Source organism: Rhinopithecus roxellana, chromosome 12, assembly GCF_007565055.1.
Source record: "Rhinopithecus roxellana isolate Shanxi Qingling chromosome 12, ASM756505v1, whole genome shotgun sequence".
NCBI lineage: Eukaryota > Metazoa > Chordata > Mammalia > Primates > Cercopithecidae > Rhinopithecus > Rhinopithecus roxellana.
The window spans coordinates 72915485-72932952 of NC_044560.1; the positions used below are offsets into that span (position 1 = coordinate 72915485).

Sequence of the window (17468 nt, forward strand, 5' to 3'; positions counted from 1 at the left end):
GTTAGCCAGCGGCCCTCCAGCGCTCAGGCCAGCCTCGAGGGCAAAAGGCAACCGCACCCAGGCGGGCAGGGCGCGTCTTCGGGCGATGCCACCATTCCGGGTCCGCGCGGCCGCAGGGAGAACTCGCCTCCCCGCCGCAGGGCTGGCTGCACTCCCGGCACGGGCACTGTCTGAGGCCACGTGCCCCGGAGGTCGCGGCCAAGCCAGCCCCGCCGGCTTGTTCCGCTTTCGCCCCTGCCCCCGGCGCTGCGGGGTGGACGGTGCCCAGACCGGGATCCTGAACACCCAGTGGGGCCAGGATCGCCTCCTCTCAGACGACCAGCCAGCGTCCCCAAACAGCTGTCGCGTCCCCTTGGTGTATGGGTTGGGGTGGGAGAAGGCAGTCCAGGAAGATACTCCTCTTTGGCCAAACCCGACTGAGCGGAAGTGAGAGAGACCAGGATTTGATATCAACTACCCGCAAGCCCCCGCCTACCCCAGGCCCCCTGATTGTTATGAAATGGGCCGGCAGGGTGCCCACTAGAAATCTAAATTACCCTTCCTCACTGGTGCCTGGAGTAGTCCTTTGGCCGCATAAACTAATGTTGCTTCCCTTCTCCTCCATCTTCCCTCATCAGTGTTTTCTCCAAATCTTATATAATGCTTAACCCAGTTGTTCTGACCTAAAATTAAAACATATCCCTTAACAGTGTTCCTAGACAAGGGTAACTATAGAAATTCTGCCTGGAAATAATGCCCTTTAGACTGAGGCTGTTAACTATACAAGTTGCTTTCCTGCTACTTCCTTCTGGAACAAGAGGAAAATCCCCCAATAGAAGCCTGAAGTGACCAAAACTATTACTTCTATGCTGTTCAGTGCGAGGGAGAACAATAACGACAACAACAAAAAACTTCAACCCCCCCAATTTAAATTTTTCTGATAACTTTGAACACCTTGGCATTTTAAAGATCCAGGTAGCATTTTATCGATAAGACTTGTAACTGATACCAAATTTTACAAGTTAATTTCACCTTAACTGTCAATTGAGTTTATTTTCCTTAACCAAACAAGCCATTTCCTTAAGGTCATTTAAAACTGAATTTCTTTCCAGCACACACCATATAGTTTGCTCATCCCTGTCTTGTTAAGGTACACCCAAAAAACAAATAGTATTACATATGTATGCATATTACAAATCATGAGGCAGTATTTCAAATTAGCACTTTATTCAACTATATCTTAGGTTAAATATTTTCTTCTAAGGTGAGAGGGGTTTTGTTTTCATAAAACTGACTAACAAATTATGTTCTTACGTATAGATAGCTTAGCTTTTCTGAGACTAAGTACATTTTCAGTGAAATAAGCATGGACTGACTGAGGCTGCTTGGTGGCAGTAAGACTGTGGAGGAAAAGAGACAGTATTGTCAATGTATGTAATTTTCACGCTGAACACGGTGTGTTTGTTTTTTAATTTTCAATCTTCATCCTACATTTGCCAAGATGTCCACCTCTGCAATGGAGAGGCATATATACAGGGTTTGTGGTTTTGAAACAGCACACAACTCTGTGCTGCAAATGGCTCTGATCTAAGGTTTAGGAAAAACTGGGTGCCTGGGGCGCTCCCTTGGATGCCTGCAATTCTGCAGTTCAGAGCCTCAGCCAACATGAGCCCCATAGATGAGCTCCGCAGGTGTCTTCCACTCCAGTGTGTATGGCAACATTCCTGGCAGAGGCTTGTGGGTTAGACAGTAACCCCGGCATAGCAAAAGAGCACGGAGTATGAAATGGTCCTACCTGTAGTAATGACAGCCTCATCCTCCTGGACAAGGGAAGAAAAACGTCACAGATTTACCTCTTCTACACAAAACCAGTTGGTGAGGTTTTTACTTCTTTTCACTTTATGAAAACAATTAACATAGAAATTCAATACAAAATGTGTATCAAATTTAAAGACATAGAAATCAGGAAACTCAATTTTTATAATTGAGTACACATCACATTTCACATACAATACATGCCAGAATTTCCTTGTGGCAAGCGAATTCACTGAAGACCAGGAGTGCATCTCATCACAATGTGGAAAACACAAATGTGACTTTCTTTTAGTCTAACTGCATACTACAGGAAATGTGGTTTCAGGTCAGTGTGATCTACTTGTAAATCTAGACTTATATGTCTATACCTGCCTATGTGCAAACCAGCCTATAAAATTCTGTTTCTAGGCTGGGCATGGTGGCTCACGCCTGTAATCCCAGCACTTTGGGAGGCTGAGGCAGGTGGATCACCTGAGGTCAGGAGTTTGAGACCAGCCTGGTCAACATGGTGAAACCCCGTCTCTGCTAAAAATACAAAATTAGCCAAGCGTGGTGGCGCATGCCTGTAATCCCAGCTACTCAGGAGGCTGAGGCAGGAGAATCACTTGAACCCCAGAGGCAGAGGTGGCAGTGAGCCGAGATTGTGCCATTGCATTCCAGCCTGGACAACAAGAGCGAAACTCCGTCTCAAAAAAAAAAAAAAAAAAAAAAAAGTGTGTGTATGTATGTATGTGTGTGTATGTGTATGTGTATATATATTCTGTTTCTAAAATTAAGAATAAAAAAGTATTTACTTAGTTACTCATTTTTTTTTCTCACCATGGGCTTTGGGTGAGCTGTTTTTCTGCTGTCCTACAAGTTTTTCCCAAGTCTCTCTAGGGCCAGGAAATAAACACAAATTTGATCTGAGATGCTAATGGAAACTTTCTGCTTGGGATCTGCCTACAGACCACCTTTCCCACATTGAAACTAACACATTTCTGCTACACACTCCTGCTGCAGGAAGAGCAGTAGGCATTTGGGTACAGCAAAGAATTTGTGGAATAAGGGTGGAAGTAGTGGGGATGCGGGGGTGGGGAGATCATAAATATATAACATATACATAACAAGAGATAACAGGAAAGAATGCAGAACCAGAGTCTGTTCCCAGTATTTAAAGAGAACCTCCCCCAATTCCTTCTCAAGTCCTGACCACAGGGAGCAGGTCCTCATAGCTCACACCTATTTTCTGGAGAGCACAAAGGCTGAGGGCATCATTCAGATTCTGGTGACCTGCAACTAATATCAGTCCTTTGTGGAATGGGAAGTTCTGTCCTAACCCTGGAAACGAAATAGAATTGTAGTCTCCTAAGCAGGCAGTCACTGCCTCCAAACCTCTGGGCCCAGAATCTTGAAGGAGAAGCTTCCAAATTTCGCCAAGATGGCTCAGCAGGCTGGGCGCGATGGCTCATGCCTGTAATCCCAGCACTTTGGGAGGCTGAGGTGGGCAGATCACTTGAGGTCAGGAGTTTGAGACTAGTCTGACCAACATGGTGAAACCTGGTCTCTATTAAAAATACAAAAAAAAAAAAAAAAAATTAGCCCAGTATTGTGGCAGGCACCTATAATCCCAGCTGCTCAGGAGGCTGAGGCATGAGAATCACTTGAACTCCGGAGTTGGAGGTTGCAGTGCGCTGAGATCACACCACTGCATTCCAGCCTGGGTGACAGAGCGAGACCCTGTCAAAAAAAAACAAAAACAAACAAACAAAAAAAAACAGATGGCTCAGCAAACTGAAAGTGGCTGCATCTGAGAAAAAGGAAACTTGGCACTGAGCATGGGTGTGTGGGAGGAGGAAGGATAGTGGTCAGGGCCTGATTGTATCTGCAGACTGTTACCTATACAGGTGGAATTCGATGACTAAGAACATTTCCTGGGGTTTCTCCAGGGAGTTTTGGCTATTCCTTGAGGCCCCTTTCCCTAGGTTTTGGAATTTCACGTAAACCTGGGAACTTTGCCCCACCCTCCAACATCTTTTTCTATGGGAAAAGAGAAATCTCTGGCTAGGGGAAGTTAACCTTTATTTTAAAGTATGTGAACAATCCCCATCTCCTTGAAAGGCCTGAAGAGAAATTCAGTAGAGTGGCATTTTCCTGCTTTCTGAACACATCACCTACCAATTTACCCAGGGTGCTGCAGTGGAGGCGGCCAAATAGCACCTGAGATAAGAGAAAGGAAATATAATCCTACAACAGAAGTTGAACAAACAAGTATTATTCCAGCCTCTCCTTCCCTATCCTGTCCCTCCCTCTGACTCCAGGAATAAGTCACCAGAGTCGCCTAGAAGATTCTTGAGTTTCTGCTCTCAAACGGCTCCTTTTCCAAGGAGGAACGAGGTCTGTTTTCTGATGTTGGGGCCTTAGATACTCTGTGATTACAACTTAATTTTGTCGTTGCTTCTTTTCAAAGATTATTTGGAATGAATTGTTTCTTTTGTTTACTATCCAACAAACGACCTCTGCTAATCTTATATTTTATCTCCCTAACATATGGAAAAGTTATTTGTTCTAGCCAATCACAATAAAGTGAAGAAAACCCCATTTTATGGAAAGGTATATATCACTAGTCTGTTGATCATTAAAGATATGATTACCAGTGAAAACCCTCTGAAGGTGGCACATTTATGCTTCCAGGAACAGATGGGGACACGCATTTTCCTTGCAAATACTTTTGAAATTGCTCTACTGGTAGCAGTATAAAAATGATATACAGATGCCAGGGCCGGCATGGCCAGGATGAGTGCGCCAGATTTACACAGTAAAGCCTTCACACGCGGGCTGTCAGTTTTGATTGATCTCTACTATACCTCAGGAACTTGTTGACTAGGTAGGGAAACAGTGCAAATAATTCACTGCAGCAAGTCAGATAATTCACACAACCAATCGGTCTGCTTCACTTTCTGGCTGTGACATACGAGCCTTCCCTACAAAGATGCATCATTTTCCAGCTTGAGCAATATTCAATGTCAGGGAAGAAAAGGTATTAAAGCCACACAAAAGGAGTCCAACTATCGCAGAACAAGAAGTTATTTTGGTAATGGGGGCCAGATCCCACTCTACTCCAAGTCCTCCCAGAGCTTTCAGACCCAATTGTCATTATCATATTGATTAAAAAAAAAAAAGTTCATCATAGTGCAATTTTAGGTTTAACGCCAACAGATCGGGAAAGAGCAAAGAATTATCCCACAAAAGCACAACATTCTTACCACAGGGACGTTTCCCTGTTCCAGTTCATTGATGGAGTTGATTAAGTTTAAATGAAGCAGACACTGGATAAAAGTAAGGGTATTGACCACTGGGCACCGAGATCCGTGCTTGAAAGGACCTGATACATGCAGAAAAGCAAGATTTGCTAAATGCTCTAATCTTCAATCAAATCTTACATCAATACAGACAAAGTTTGGTAATGAGAGATTCAATGAAGCATGCGGGAGAAAGAATTAATCCTCTTGGTCTAAACTGGCTTCAACTTTGAAGCTTGCTCCGAAGGAAAGACAGTTATCTAAATGCTAAATAAGAAACTTATTGTACTTTTCATGGCATGCTAATCTTTTGTCTATTTCATCTCTATTATGTGTATGCTCATAGATTGCAGTTGTCATGGTGATGATATCTAGTCATGCTCGGGGGATGGTGGTGAGAAGCCGGCGCGGAGGTGGAAAAGACCCCCACGCAATCCACAGTACAAAAAAAAAAAAAAAAGACAGAGAGAGAGAGGGGAGAGAAGTAGGCGGGGACCGGACCCCTCCTGGGCTCTTCCTGCCAGGCCCAGGCTCTGCTTAGGTCAGGGTCCTAAGGAGGAATGGGCCTCCTGCACTTGGAACAGGGTGGTGAGGCGATCTCAGCGAGGCGAGCAGCATTCGGTAGTGGTAGTGGAGAGGGGGTCGGGCATCCGTCCCACCTCAACTCCATTTCCCCATAAAGGTTTCCAGCTTTTAGTCCGTAGGCTCCTCCCTCCCCATAGCGGCCCCTGCCCCCCACAGAGCTGCTGGGTAGAAAGGACTGTTGGAGAGGGGACCGAGAGAAGAAAGGGATCGAATACTTCATTTGTGGACAGGTTCTGCCTGGCTGTGTCGGGGCGGGAAGGTGAATCTTCTGATCCTGACTGCCAGAGGGGCATGAATACTGAGAAGAGTGGCCCATGCAGCCCTGGCAGGAGGTGGAAGCATAGGTCACCTGGGGCCTTGGCGACCAAAGGTGACCCTGGGCCCTTTATGTGTTTTACAAAAGTTGCCAAATTAAGACAGGATTATAACTGCTCGAGTCCTTGTCAGGGCTGAAAGGTTGGGAGCCTCAAATATGCCCCAGCAGTGTTGATGAAAAGCTTAAAAAGTAATAAAAGGGAGAAAAGAGCGAGGAAAGTAACATGTATAACTCTTATTAAAGAGAAGAGCCACAGAGAGGTTGTGAACTTGAATCACTGTTTGAACTTTAATTTGTTCATTAACAGGATTTGCCCCTCACTGTGAATGTTATTACTTCCCTTTGCCACTCAGCAACAACTCTGGGCATAATAAAAGAGTCTGGCAAAAAGTTAAACGCCTGGTAATTAATTCATTTAATTGAAAAAAGGGGGAAGAGAGAAAGAGAGGTCCCAATGCAAAAGCAGAAGGCAGAGAGGTTGGAGGAGAGGGTAAGGCTGAAATCTCCATGGAGGCCCTCTCCAAGGCCCAACACCTGTAGGCAAGAGGAGGCTTGGTCTCTAATGAGGTCTCTGTAGCAAAATTAATGCCAGCAGCCCCTGAAGACCCTCTTCCCAATGGCATCTGCCCCTGGTCCAAACCCCCTGGCCAGGCTTTCAGCCAGGGGCTAGTTTGGATGATCGGTTAGGGTGGCATGGATACCAGAAATCCAAAACCAATAGATATCCATAAACTCTTCCATTAAAAAGTGAAGAGACATCTTTTGCTTTCTCCTCTCCCTTCCCTTCGATCAGGTTTCTTATACAGTCTTCTCTTTCTAGGCTGGAATGAAAAGGACTGTCAGTAGCCTGATATAATCTGCATGTTTGCATCTTAATCAGCCTCATACATCATGCTTTCTTTCCTTCCCCTACCCCAGCAGATGATTTAAATAAACTCAGGAGATGAGAAATGAGATGAACACTCCTTGTTCCTCCTGCTCGAAGCACTAGGACTAAGCCAGCTGGCTTTTCCTCTAACCTTACAGGGCCTAACTTTTTCTTAGTCACTTATCTTCTTTCTGTGTTTGTCAACCACTGCACACAAAATTCTTTCATGTACATCTTCCTTCCAAGGGAAGCAATGCACTATTCAGGCACTCCAGAGCTATTGGCATGATGTTGCCCTTGCAGCCAAATAAGAGAACAGCAAAGTTCAGGAAATCAGAGGTAGGTCAGTTATCCTTTCCATTTTAATATGTTTAAGGCTTATCACAGTTAGGATTTCCGAACGTTTCAAAAACCAGTGTCCATATACATAATCAGTGTGATTTTCCTTAAAATACAATTATCTACCATGTATTCTCCCATTACAAAACTACTAAAGACAGAAAAAAAGAGAAAGGTAGAAAATGTGAGACTTTATACATTAATTCCTAGTATCCAAAACTATTTCCTAGGTTTGTTTTTTAACTAAATCACTTCTAAACCCCAGGAGAGAACAGAATTTCATTATTACCAAATAAATAAAATCATCAACATTACTATTTTGCTGGCAGCATCTTCGCCCTTTGCCCTAACCCCTCTTGGTATTACAATCGTAACTGCAAACTCTGTACAGCAATAAATGATCTGTACTTGTGTCTTCCTGAAAATCAGTGGTTGGAAGATACTCGATCTGTATTAATAATAGGAAGGGGGAAGGGGCTTTTAAAAGGGGCTATTTTATAAGCTGAAGCAAATTATAGAGTTTATTTAGCATCAGAGTTACTTCTCACCTTTTACTGTCCCTGAATACTGAGTGAACTCCTTTTCCAAAGTCGTGGGTCTATCCTAGTTTTATTGTGGACAATTAATAATTGTCCTAAATATTAGGAGTCTACAAACAAAACAAACAAAAAAGCTCCCCCCATTCCCAACTGCTGAACCCTAAACTGCTTTTATGAATATAACTTTAAAAAGAACACATCAACCAGGTCTACTAACCCTTCCACTATCCTAATCTAGACTCTGATCACTTTACACATAAAGGAGTGAGTTTCTTCGTTCCTCCAATACAGCTTTCAGAGTGCCTTAAGATTAACTATCTTTGCCTTGGTAGTTCTGATTGCCTATAACAGCCCTAGCTTCTTCTTTTTCTCTCTCTCTCTTTTTTTTTTTTTTGAGACGAAGTTTCGCTCTTGTTGCCCAGGATGGAGTGCAATGGCGCAATCTCGGCTTACTGCAACCTCTGCCTCCCAGGTTCAAGCAATTCTCCTGCCTCGGCCTCCCGAGTAGCTGGGATTAACAGGCATGCACCACCACGCCCAGCTAACTTTGTATTTTTAGCAGAGACGGGGTTTCTCCATGTTGAGGCTCGTCTTGAACTCCTGACCTCTGGTTAGCCCGCCTCAGCCTCCCAAAGTGCTGGGATTACAGCCGTGAGCCACCGTGCCCGGCCAGCCCCAGCTTCTTAAATTGACTTTCAAGCCTCCTTCCTACCCTCCCCATAGGCATTAATTAGCTGTTCTGGTGTGTTTTCCACTACTAGCCTATACAAGGCCAGACAGCTCTTCAGGCAGACAGCTCTCTCTTTGTCCCCTGAAAACATCACATGAATTGTCTTTATTTTACTGAAGATGCCAGGCACCATGTTAGGCATTACAAATATTATCTTATTTAATCCCTTCAATTTAAGAGGTGGGTATAATTACACCCATTTTAAGGCTGTAGAAGGCTAAAGAATTTAAGGTACTCGTCCAACTAAGGTCTCATAGCAGCGCTAGGATTCTTACATCTGGCTCAAAAGCTGGTATACTTTCCACTCTGGCATACTTTGACCCCTGCTGTGCGTGTGCTTTGTGTTCTGATCTCTCCTTTCTCTTACCATCTGGGATGATTTCTCAATTTCACTCTATATATCTGACTCCTGTCCAGTCTGCAAATCCAGAGAGTAACTCCCACCTCTGTCCTGAAACCTTTCAACCATCATCCTAGTCCTTGGCAGACTGCTGAATTTATCATCTGCAGCACTCACTTGGTGCTCCCATTTTCTGCCTTGTATTGTCAGTTTTATTTTTATTCAGTCCCTTCCAACCAAACTGAAAGCTCCTTGAAGACGGGCATTTGCCTTATATTTCTTTATGTTCCTCCCTGACTCCCCAGAGCCTAATATTACAACTCCCATTTGTCATACACTTACCTCGTGCACACTAATCCTTAGAAGTGAGCACTGTTATTACTGCCATTTCACAGATAAAGAAACTGAGACTCAGAGAGATGAAAAAATTTGCCCAAGCCACTAAGCTGGTAAGCAGATCAGATATTCAAACACATACTGCCTGAATCAAATGCCCCTTTTCCTTTGTCACTGTACTGTCCTGGCTCACATACACGGTGCCTCACACAATGTGAACTTATGAAGCGTCCCTGTATGGAGGATACTCAACAAGCCTCCAGAAAACATCCCTCTAACATGACTTCAGAGAAGGGGCATTGTTTTCACTTTTCATGAGGTGAAATCCGGCAACTCACAGAAGAAAGGGATGAGTATATACCTACCTGAGGACACCCACATCCACTTCCCCCTCCTCTCTAGGAGCCAATGCTTCATGTTGTTGGGAGCCAATGATGCCGTCTATATCTATACAGGGGTTTCTGTAAGGTAGAGAGGCAAACTGCCTTTCCCCCTTAATCCTCTGTACCTTTTAAATACACAGAGGAAAGAAGGAGAAAATTAAACTGTTAATTTTTGTTTTAATGGTCTGCAGGGTCCAGGGAGGTGGGGTCCTGCTGTGTCTGCAACAGAAATGAATTGCTACTATGGGAAGAATAACAATTGTTTTTAAAAAAATGTTCATAACTGACCGATTAAGCCAATCTGTAGAACTCAAGTCAGCTCCTTCTTCCCCTTTAAGGCATGAACATGGCAATGGGGATTAATGAAATGTCTATGAAAAGAAGGACCATTGGGAATACAATAATCGAGGCCTAGGAGTCTGGTCAATTTTCTCCACAAGGAAAGATTGTCCTTTCAGTGCCACTGCTGCAGAACTGAGCTTGATAGTATAAAGGCGGCTATCTTAAGGTTACTTTATACACAACAGGTCTTCAGGAAGCTAAAAACAAAATCTCTTGCAATGGCAACAGGGTACTTCCTATGAATCTGAAAAAGGAGGAGCAATCACTATATTATCTATTTGTCTCTAGTATCCATGCTAAAACTATTCTCTTCTCCCAAGTTCCCACGGGTGGGTTTCTATCTTTATATTTTGGTTCATATATTTGGACAATTCCAGGGCTACAAGCATTATCTTTACCTATAAAACCTGCATTGTAGCACACAAAATCCTGCACATGCACAGCAAGTGTTTCATTTACTTCACCTCAGATGAGGCACAAACTACCCTGCAAAGTAGACTAGTAGATATTACTATTATATACATTTTGCCTATGAGGAAAACTAAAATTTGCCTCAATAAACATAATTGGGACTGATAAACCTAGTTCCCACTCCCGGTCCAGGACTCTTTCTACCACTTCTCAATTATCATGGCAATTCTCTACCTTTTCTGTACTCTGGATTGACACGTGAATTTTGGAATCTAACGACAGGAACCTCTCTCTATGAAAGAGATGGACTTCTAACTATACCCACCAGGCTTCTATTACAACTACCTGGACCACACTGAAAACGGCCCTCTCCCCACTCCTGAAGCAATAAACACTATACACAAAATTTAATAGTTAGACTCAGATTTTAAAATATTTGGATAAACTCTTAAATCAATAGAAGATGGGCAATCATGGCTGGGCGCAGTGGTTCATGTCTGTGATCCCAGCACTTTGGGAGGCTGAGACAGGAGTATCGCTTGAGCTCAGGAGTTCAAGAACAGCCTGGGCAACATGGCAAAACTCTGTCTCTACCAAAAATACAAAAAATTAGCCAGGCGTGGTGGCACACGGCTGAGGTTCCAATTACTTGGGGGCCAAGGTAGGAGGATGACTTGAGTCTGGGAGGTGGAGGTTGTAGGCAGCTGAGATCACGCCACTGCAGCACTTCCAGCCTGGGTGACAGAGTGATACCCTATCTCAAGAAAAAAAAAAAAGGATGGGTAATCATGATGGTTAGGCTACCCATTTCAAAAGGAAGGCTAAAATCACTGTTACTTGTTTTTCCACAGTTACTATTTATGGACAGTTTGCCAGATAACTGATACTCCCTTATACCCCTGTTTATTTTTTTCTTTGTTTTTTAGATGGAGTCTCGCTCTGTCCCCCAGAGTGGAGTGCAGTGGCACAGTCTCAGCTCACTGCAACCTCGACCTCCCGGATTCAAGTGATTCTCCTGCCTCAGCCTCGCGAGTAGCTGGGATGACAGATGTGTGTCACCATGCCCAGCTAATTTTTGTATTTTTAGTAGAGACGGGGTTTTACCATGTTGGCCAGGCTGGTCTGAAACTCCCAACTTTAGGTGATCCACCTGTGTTGGCCTCCCAAAGTGCTGGGATTACAGGCATGAGCCACCGCACCCGGCACCTAACATACATTTTAAGAGTCATTCTGTCTACCTAATGGACAAGCAGTCCAGTATCTTTCCCCAGAAAAGATCTAGAATTAGGTCTGTCCACCTTGTTCACTGACCTTTTTAATTAGGTGTATAATGCTGGTATCCAGGGCCCAGCAGGTTTTCCCTTCCCCTATGTCTGGACAACACCCAAGTTCATCAAAGTAGAAACAGGACTCAGTTCCAGACTTTATACCTGGCTGAAAGAATGATATTCTTTTTGTCTCAGCTCAATCTTGGTTAATCTCCATATGCAATCTAATTCTGGAGTGAAAGAGAGGAATGACTCTACTTGTTGCTTTGGGACTGCTGCCCTATTTCTTTGTCTGCTGGCTGACCTTCCCTATGTAAGAGCATCAGCATTTGCAACATTGGGTTTAAGCAGGAAAGCTCTTTCATCTTTGTCCATTGACCTTGATCTCTCCTGATCATTATGGTCTGGATTCTTGCTAATCACTAACCATCCCTTGGCCCTCTATATAATACTAAAGGTATTAGACTTGAACTGTTAGGAAAATTCCTACTCAGCTAATTACATTATTTCTGCTTTTCTTGGTTTTCCATATAGTCTCAGCTGGAGTTGAATTTGAATTATTTCCTCCAATTTTAAATTGTTTGCTGGTTTTTGGAAAGCAATGGCAAGTTGTTCCCTCAGATAAATACAACTAATTATAATTTAAAAGCCCCATGACTAACCTCTTTCTCCCCCATCCCTCTCTTTTCCTTGGATGACTTTCTATACCATCTCCCAAATTCTGGCCTTGAATATTATAATAAGAGCTTAATTCACTGGGCTAGGAGTTTCATGATTCTGTATTTTGTATAGCAGGTAGAATATTATTAACTTAAAACAATATGGTGGTTCCACTGCATATATGCTTTTGAGTCTGTATTTATAATCGACTACTAAAAATGACAAGTGTTTTACCTCACAGGTTAGACCTCACCCATAGGCTAAGAGAAGGTGAAGTTTTTGGTAATAGTCAAAGCCTTGCTCACCAAATAGAATACAAGTTATGTCTGATTTCTTAAATGAGTATGATTCTTTAATATTTCAAGGAATATGGAATGCCTATCCTCTGGAATTATATAGGGCAACCCTAATTGTAGCCACGACATCTTGACTGTTTCCCACCCAATTCCATATTCTAGAACCTAGCTTTTTAAATCATACCAAAATTATATACTCAAAAAATTTAGAATCAACCAACCAAACTCTTGACAATATAACTTTTTGAAGTAATATCTCTTCATCATGCATACCAATGCACTACACATGTATATGATTGTTAAGTCAGTAATTCATTGACAATCAAAGATAATGTGTAGCACTTTTCTTAAGGCTGTCCTTTGGCAGCTACTCTTATTCCAGTGATGCTGCCACATGTTAGTTCAATGACTTTAGAAGTAGTTAAAAAGTCATTGAGGGAAGCCATCTAATTTTCTTTCAGCTTGTTTGGACCCCAAATTAAATTATCCTGACTTGACCACCACCTTATTCTTCAGGGCACTGAAGGATGCTAAAGGAAGACGGCTTGCCACCTCCCAGGCTCTTAAACCAGATGTGCTGTGGGTTCTGAAAGCAGTGCCCAATAAAGAGCTCCAGAAACGTTTTGAGCAAAGGCAGCAATGGAAGCACCCACACAATAAGTGAGAGCCTTCCAAGGTGACTTGATAGATAACATACTAAAATGTTTGTGTAAGTTCAGGTGTAGTTGTTAACACGCAGACATTAGTTAGATCTTGGTTATACAGTTTCAGTCCTCTAGCTGAGAGTTAGGGACAAAATTATTCCTAATATATTGTACTTCAAAAAATGGTACATCCTTTAGGTGCATCTTGCAGATTTCACACAAAATGTTTTAATATTTAAGGATCTAGATATTGTTTTGAATCATTTCAAGCATTATCCAAGAAAAATGAAAACTATAACTGAGATAAACATATTGAGTATGTTTTTATATTTTTGTTAAACCAATTAATTTTAACCAGGTGTATGTACGACTACTTGGGATGCATTTTGTTTACTTAATTGTAGACAATTCTGACTTAAGATTGGGGGAAAAAAAGGTACTATATGTGGTCTTGATTTTAACTAGAAATATAGTGCTTTCAACTCAAATAAAACCAGCCTGTCCAGTATACCAAATTATACCAAATAAGGATCAAGACCTTTTAAGGATTATTTTGCATTCTAAAGTGATTAAAAGAATATCCCCTTCAATCATGTATGTCCTTTAAACTTTGCTTAATGAGTTTTAAAGGAGAAAAAAAAAACATGGTATTGTTGGTACTGTGAATACGGCACAATCTGGAGAAAGCTTTCTGATTCCTAATTTATTTTTTTCCCTTGACTTTCTACTTAAAGGTAATCAATACAATTTTGCATTTGTATCAAAGAAAGTCTACAGTTTTTAACTCTTTCATAATAATGTTCCTTGAGTTTCTTGGAGCCAGGAGAAAATATACATATTTTAGTTACATTTCAACAATTACTTATTAAATGTCCATAGGGATCATGTTCAATAGCAAAATGAAGTGGAGGACCTATAATAGATAATGAACAAATACTTATTGAATGGATGGATGGAGGAAAAGAAAATTGTATCTTGGGCCACATATGGAGTTCACTGTAAAATTAACTCCCACAGATTAGCCTCCCAAAGTATGTGGTCCATGAAAATACAACTTCTGGCTATCATATAATGTTAAGCCTAAAGCATCTGCTTAAATTTGGACTTGATTTTTCCAATTATTCCAGTTTTAGAAAATGTTTGGTCTCAAAAATAGAGCTCTCTCACTAACTTACTTAGACTATTTGGTTACATAACATCTCTGTTCCTCAGTTTATGACAGAATGGAAATAAAACCTCCTCCTTCCTATAGGGACTTTTTTGAGTACATTGATAAATACCTACAAAATGATAAATACTTCTTTCAACATTTGCACGATGTTAACTAAACACAAATATTTTTAGTGTGTGAATTAAAATGCCTCTTTTACTGATGGCCTCAGATGTTTCCTTGTGAGATACCGTGTCAAGAACTGGTTTATATATTATCTGTCCTTCCAGAACGCACTGACATCACACTTCCTAATAGCTTGGTATGATGACTGCTGTCAAAATCGCCTGCATGGAATCATCCCTGACCTGGACTGACATCATGTATTAGCGTGACAGAGACTAAAAAGCTAAGAACCGCCGTGCGAGGGCCGGCTTTGGGCACCAGGGATGGGGCTACGCTACGCGTGAAGGGCCTCAGTCCTCGGGCTTTAATTTAGGAAGAGAATGAAAGCTGGAGGTCTCGTGGGCGGGACTGCAGGTGGCCAGATAGGCAAGAATCCGCAACCATGGGTAGGGACATTTTTTCTTCAAATTCCAATCCCATCCAGCGATAGACAGGCGCCTGGGTCTCCCTCCTCCACGACCGCCACACAATGGCACACACTTTTGCTGGAAACTGAAATCCAAGCGAGAGGGCGTCTCTGAGGCAGGCTGGGGCCCAGGCCGGCCGCGGGGATCTCCCCGGGGCAGGGTCCAGCCACCTCGGCGTGGCCTTGGCCAGCGCTCCGAGGTCAGGGGCCGTCGTTCTCGCCGCGCTCCACAGCGCGTCACCCGCTGCCCTCGCGACCCCCAGGCGACCTCGGCATCGCCTCGCTGCGCCGTCTCGCCAGGCCGGCCCTCTCCTGAGGTTTGCGGCGGGCATAGCTCCCTCCAGACTAGGTCTCTCCACTAGCCTCCTACCCGACTGCAGCGTGGGAACCAGAGCTATCTGAGTCACGAGCCCCAAGTGCACACAAAGCCCCCAAAGGGGCCACGGCGCCTCCACGCCTCGCTACCCCCAGCTCCAGGAGCGCAGAACGCAGGGCCCTGGGTCACCGCGTCTGCCCTGCGGAGCAGCCCCGCTGAGGGGAAGCCTCGGGCAGGAGGTGCGACCCCGTGCACGCGAGCACCCCCGCCCCAAGCAGGGCCCTCTGCCCGAGGGAGACTCTCACCTCAAATAAACGGGCGCTGCCGCCTGCAGGGGGAGGACAGCGGGCTGAGAATACTCACGCTGGGCCCAGCCGCTCGGGGACTTCACTGGGAACCACGCGCGGGCTCGCGCCGGGGAGCGGAGCCCCAGCCTGCAGCCCAGCGCCGGTCCCAGCACCGCCTCCTCGGAAGGGAGGCCTCTACCGTCCAGCCGCGGACCTGCAGCCGCCGCGGGCGACGCTGCCCCGCCCCCGGCCCCGCCCCCGGCCCCGCCCCGCCCCGCTGGCCTCCTTTTCCCCTGCCCCCTCCCTCCGCTCCTCAACGCCCGCCGGGTGCAATCTGTTCTCTCCGGGAGACGAACGCGAAGCGACGTGGAAACCCTTCCACCAAAATGAGCTGTGATATCCTTTTGATGGCTATAATTTATTCCAAATCGTCCCTGGACTGAAACGATCAATTAGCAGCCCGAAACGCACTGTGAAGTAAATTGTCACACTCTCTATTACAGGATGGTTATCATATATTTATAAGGTGTGTTTTCTGCAATCAGAACCAACAAGGTGTTGAGCGATCAGTCATAAACGCACTTCTTCAAAAAGAGAGGGAGAGAAGCTCAGCATTGTGTGGCGGGAGAATAATCCTCATGACAGTTCCCTCCCCACCCAGTGATGTTTTGTCTTGGCACCTGGGAAGTGCAGTGAGGGCTGGAGCTCTGGACGGACTCTCTTCGCCACGCGCGCCCCTGGAAGCAGGGTCCCTGTGAATTACGGAGAGACCCCAGATGAGATATTTCCTTATTGTATAAACACAAATCAGTCATAAGGGCCGCTCCCTCTGTCTTTCTGTATTCTCTGGTATCCAACAAAATAATATCTTACTCTTTGCTTCTAAGCTTCTAACAGAACGTTTGCATCCTACACTTAATCATAAGTAGTTTTCCTTCTTCCTCAGGTCTCAAGGTGTTGACCTCCTCTCTCGCTATTTAATTGATGATGTTCGGTAGAAATTATGTCTGGGTGATAGGAAGTTTACCCACAGAGAGAACCCTGCTTTCTGAATTGAAATCCCCAGGAGAACTCTTCCATCATTCATAAACGAGATAGCCCAAAGTTCTAAGAAAGTAATAAATGCCAATTTAGGCCAGGCCCCGTGGCTAACGCCTGTTATCCCAGCACTTTGGGAGGCCAAGGCGGGCGGATCACTTGAGGTCAGGAGTTGGAGACCAGCCTGGTCAACATGGTGAAACTCCTTCTCTACTCAAAAAATTAGCCAGGTGTGGTGGTGCATGCCTGTGATCCCAGATATTCGGGAGGCTGGGGCAGGAGAATCTCTTGAGCCAGGGAGATGGAGGTTGCAGTGAGCTGAGATTATGCCACTGCACTGCACTCCAGCCTGGGTGACAGAGTGAGACTCTGTCTCAAAAAAAAAAAAAAAAAAAAAAAGACTGATTCAGCCTGGTATCTATTTTGACTGGACCAGGCCATGGAGACGTTGTTATTTTCCTTCTCAGTGGTCAGGAATATACATCTGGATCTTCTGAGTTTTTCCCCTTACAAACTTTCATCAGATAGTCATCCATGAACCACCTATCAATCATTTTTTAGAGGGGTTCTAGTTTTCATCCAATTGATATTCCTTTTGCTTGAAAAACATAGCTTTAGAGCCTACACTACTGATGTGACCCCATGACTTTTGCATGGGAGGGCTTATCTGCAATGCCAACCCTTAAAGAATGGGGAGAAAGGAAATCTGGTTGGGCATTTCAGCTGTGGAGGCAGCTGTTGCCATTGGCCTTTCAACCCCACCTCCCAGCATAAATGAAGTACCACACTCCTCTGTCAGAAAGCAATGGGAACAGGGAACCTTGCTTCATCTGAGGACTGGCATAGCAAAGAGCCAGACCCAGCACCTTCACCTTGTGCCTTCCAATATCATTGATTTAATTTGCATTTAACAGCTAATACTTATTGAACATTTACTCCGGCCAGGCACTGAG

General features: G+C 44.2%; 1 long non-coding RNA gene across 1 annotated transcript in view; it reads right to left on the reverse strand.

Moving 5' to 3' along the window:
* LOC104670029 overlaps positions 1 to 15663 on the reverse strand; it is a 22127-nt gene extending 6464 nt beyond the window's left edge. The window contains exon 1 of the long non-coding RNA XR_004052029.1: positions 15496 to 15663. This is a non-coding gene — a long non-coding RNA (uncharacterized LOC104670029). The remainder of the gene's footprint in view (positions 1 to 15495) is intronic.
* Positions 15664 to 17468: the final 1805 nt, after the last annotated feature.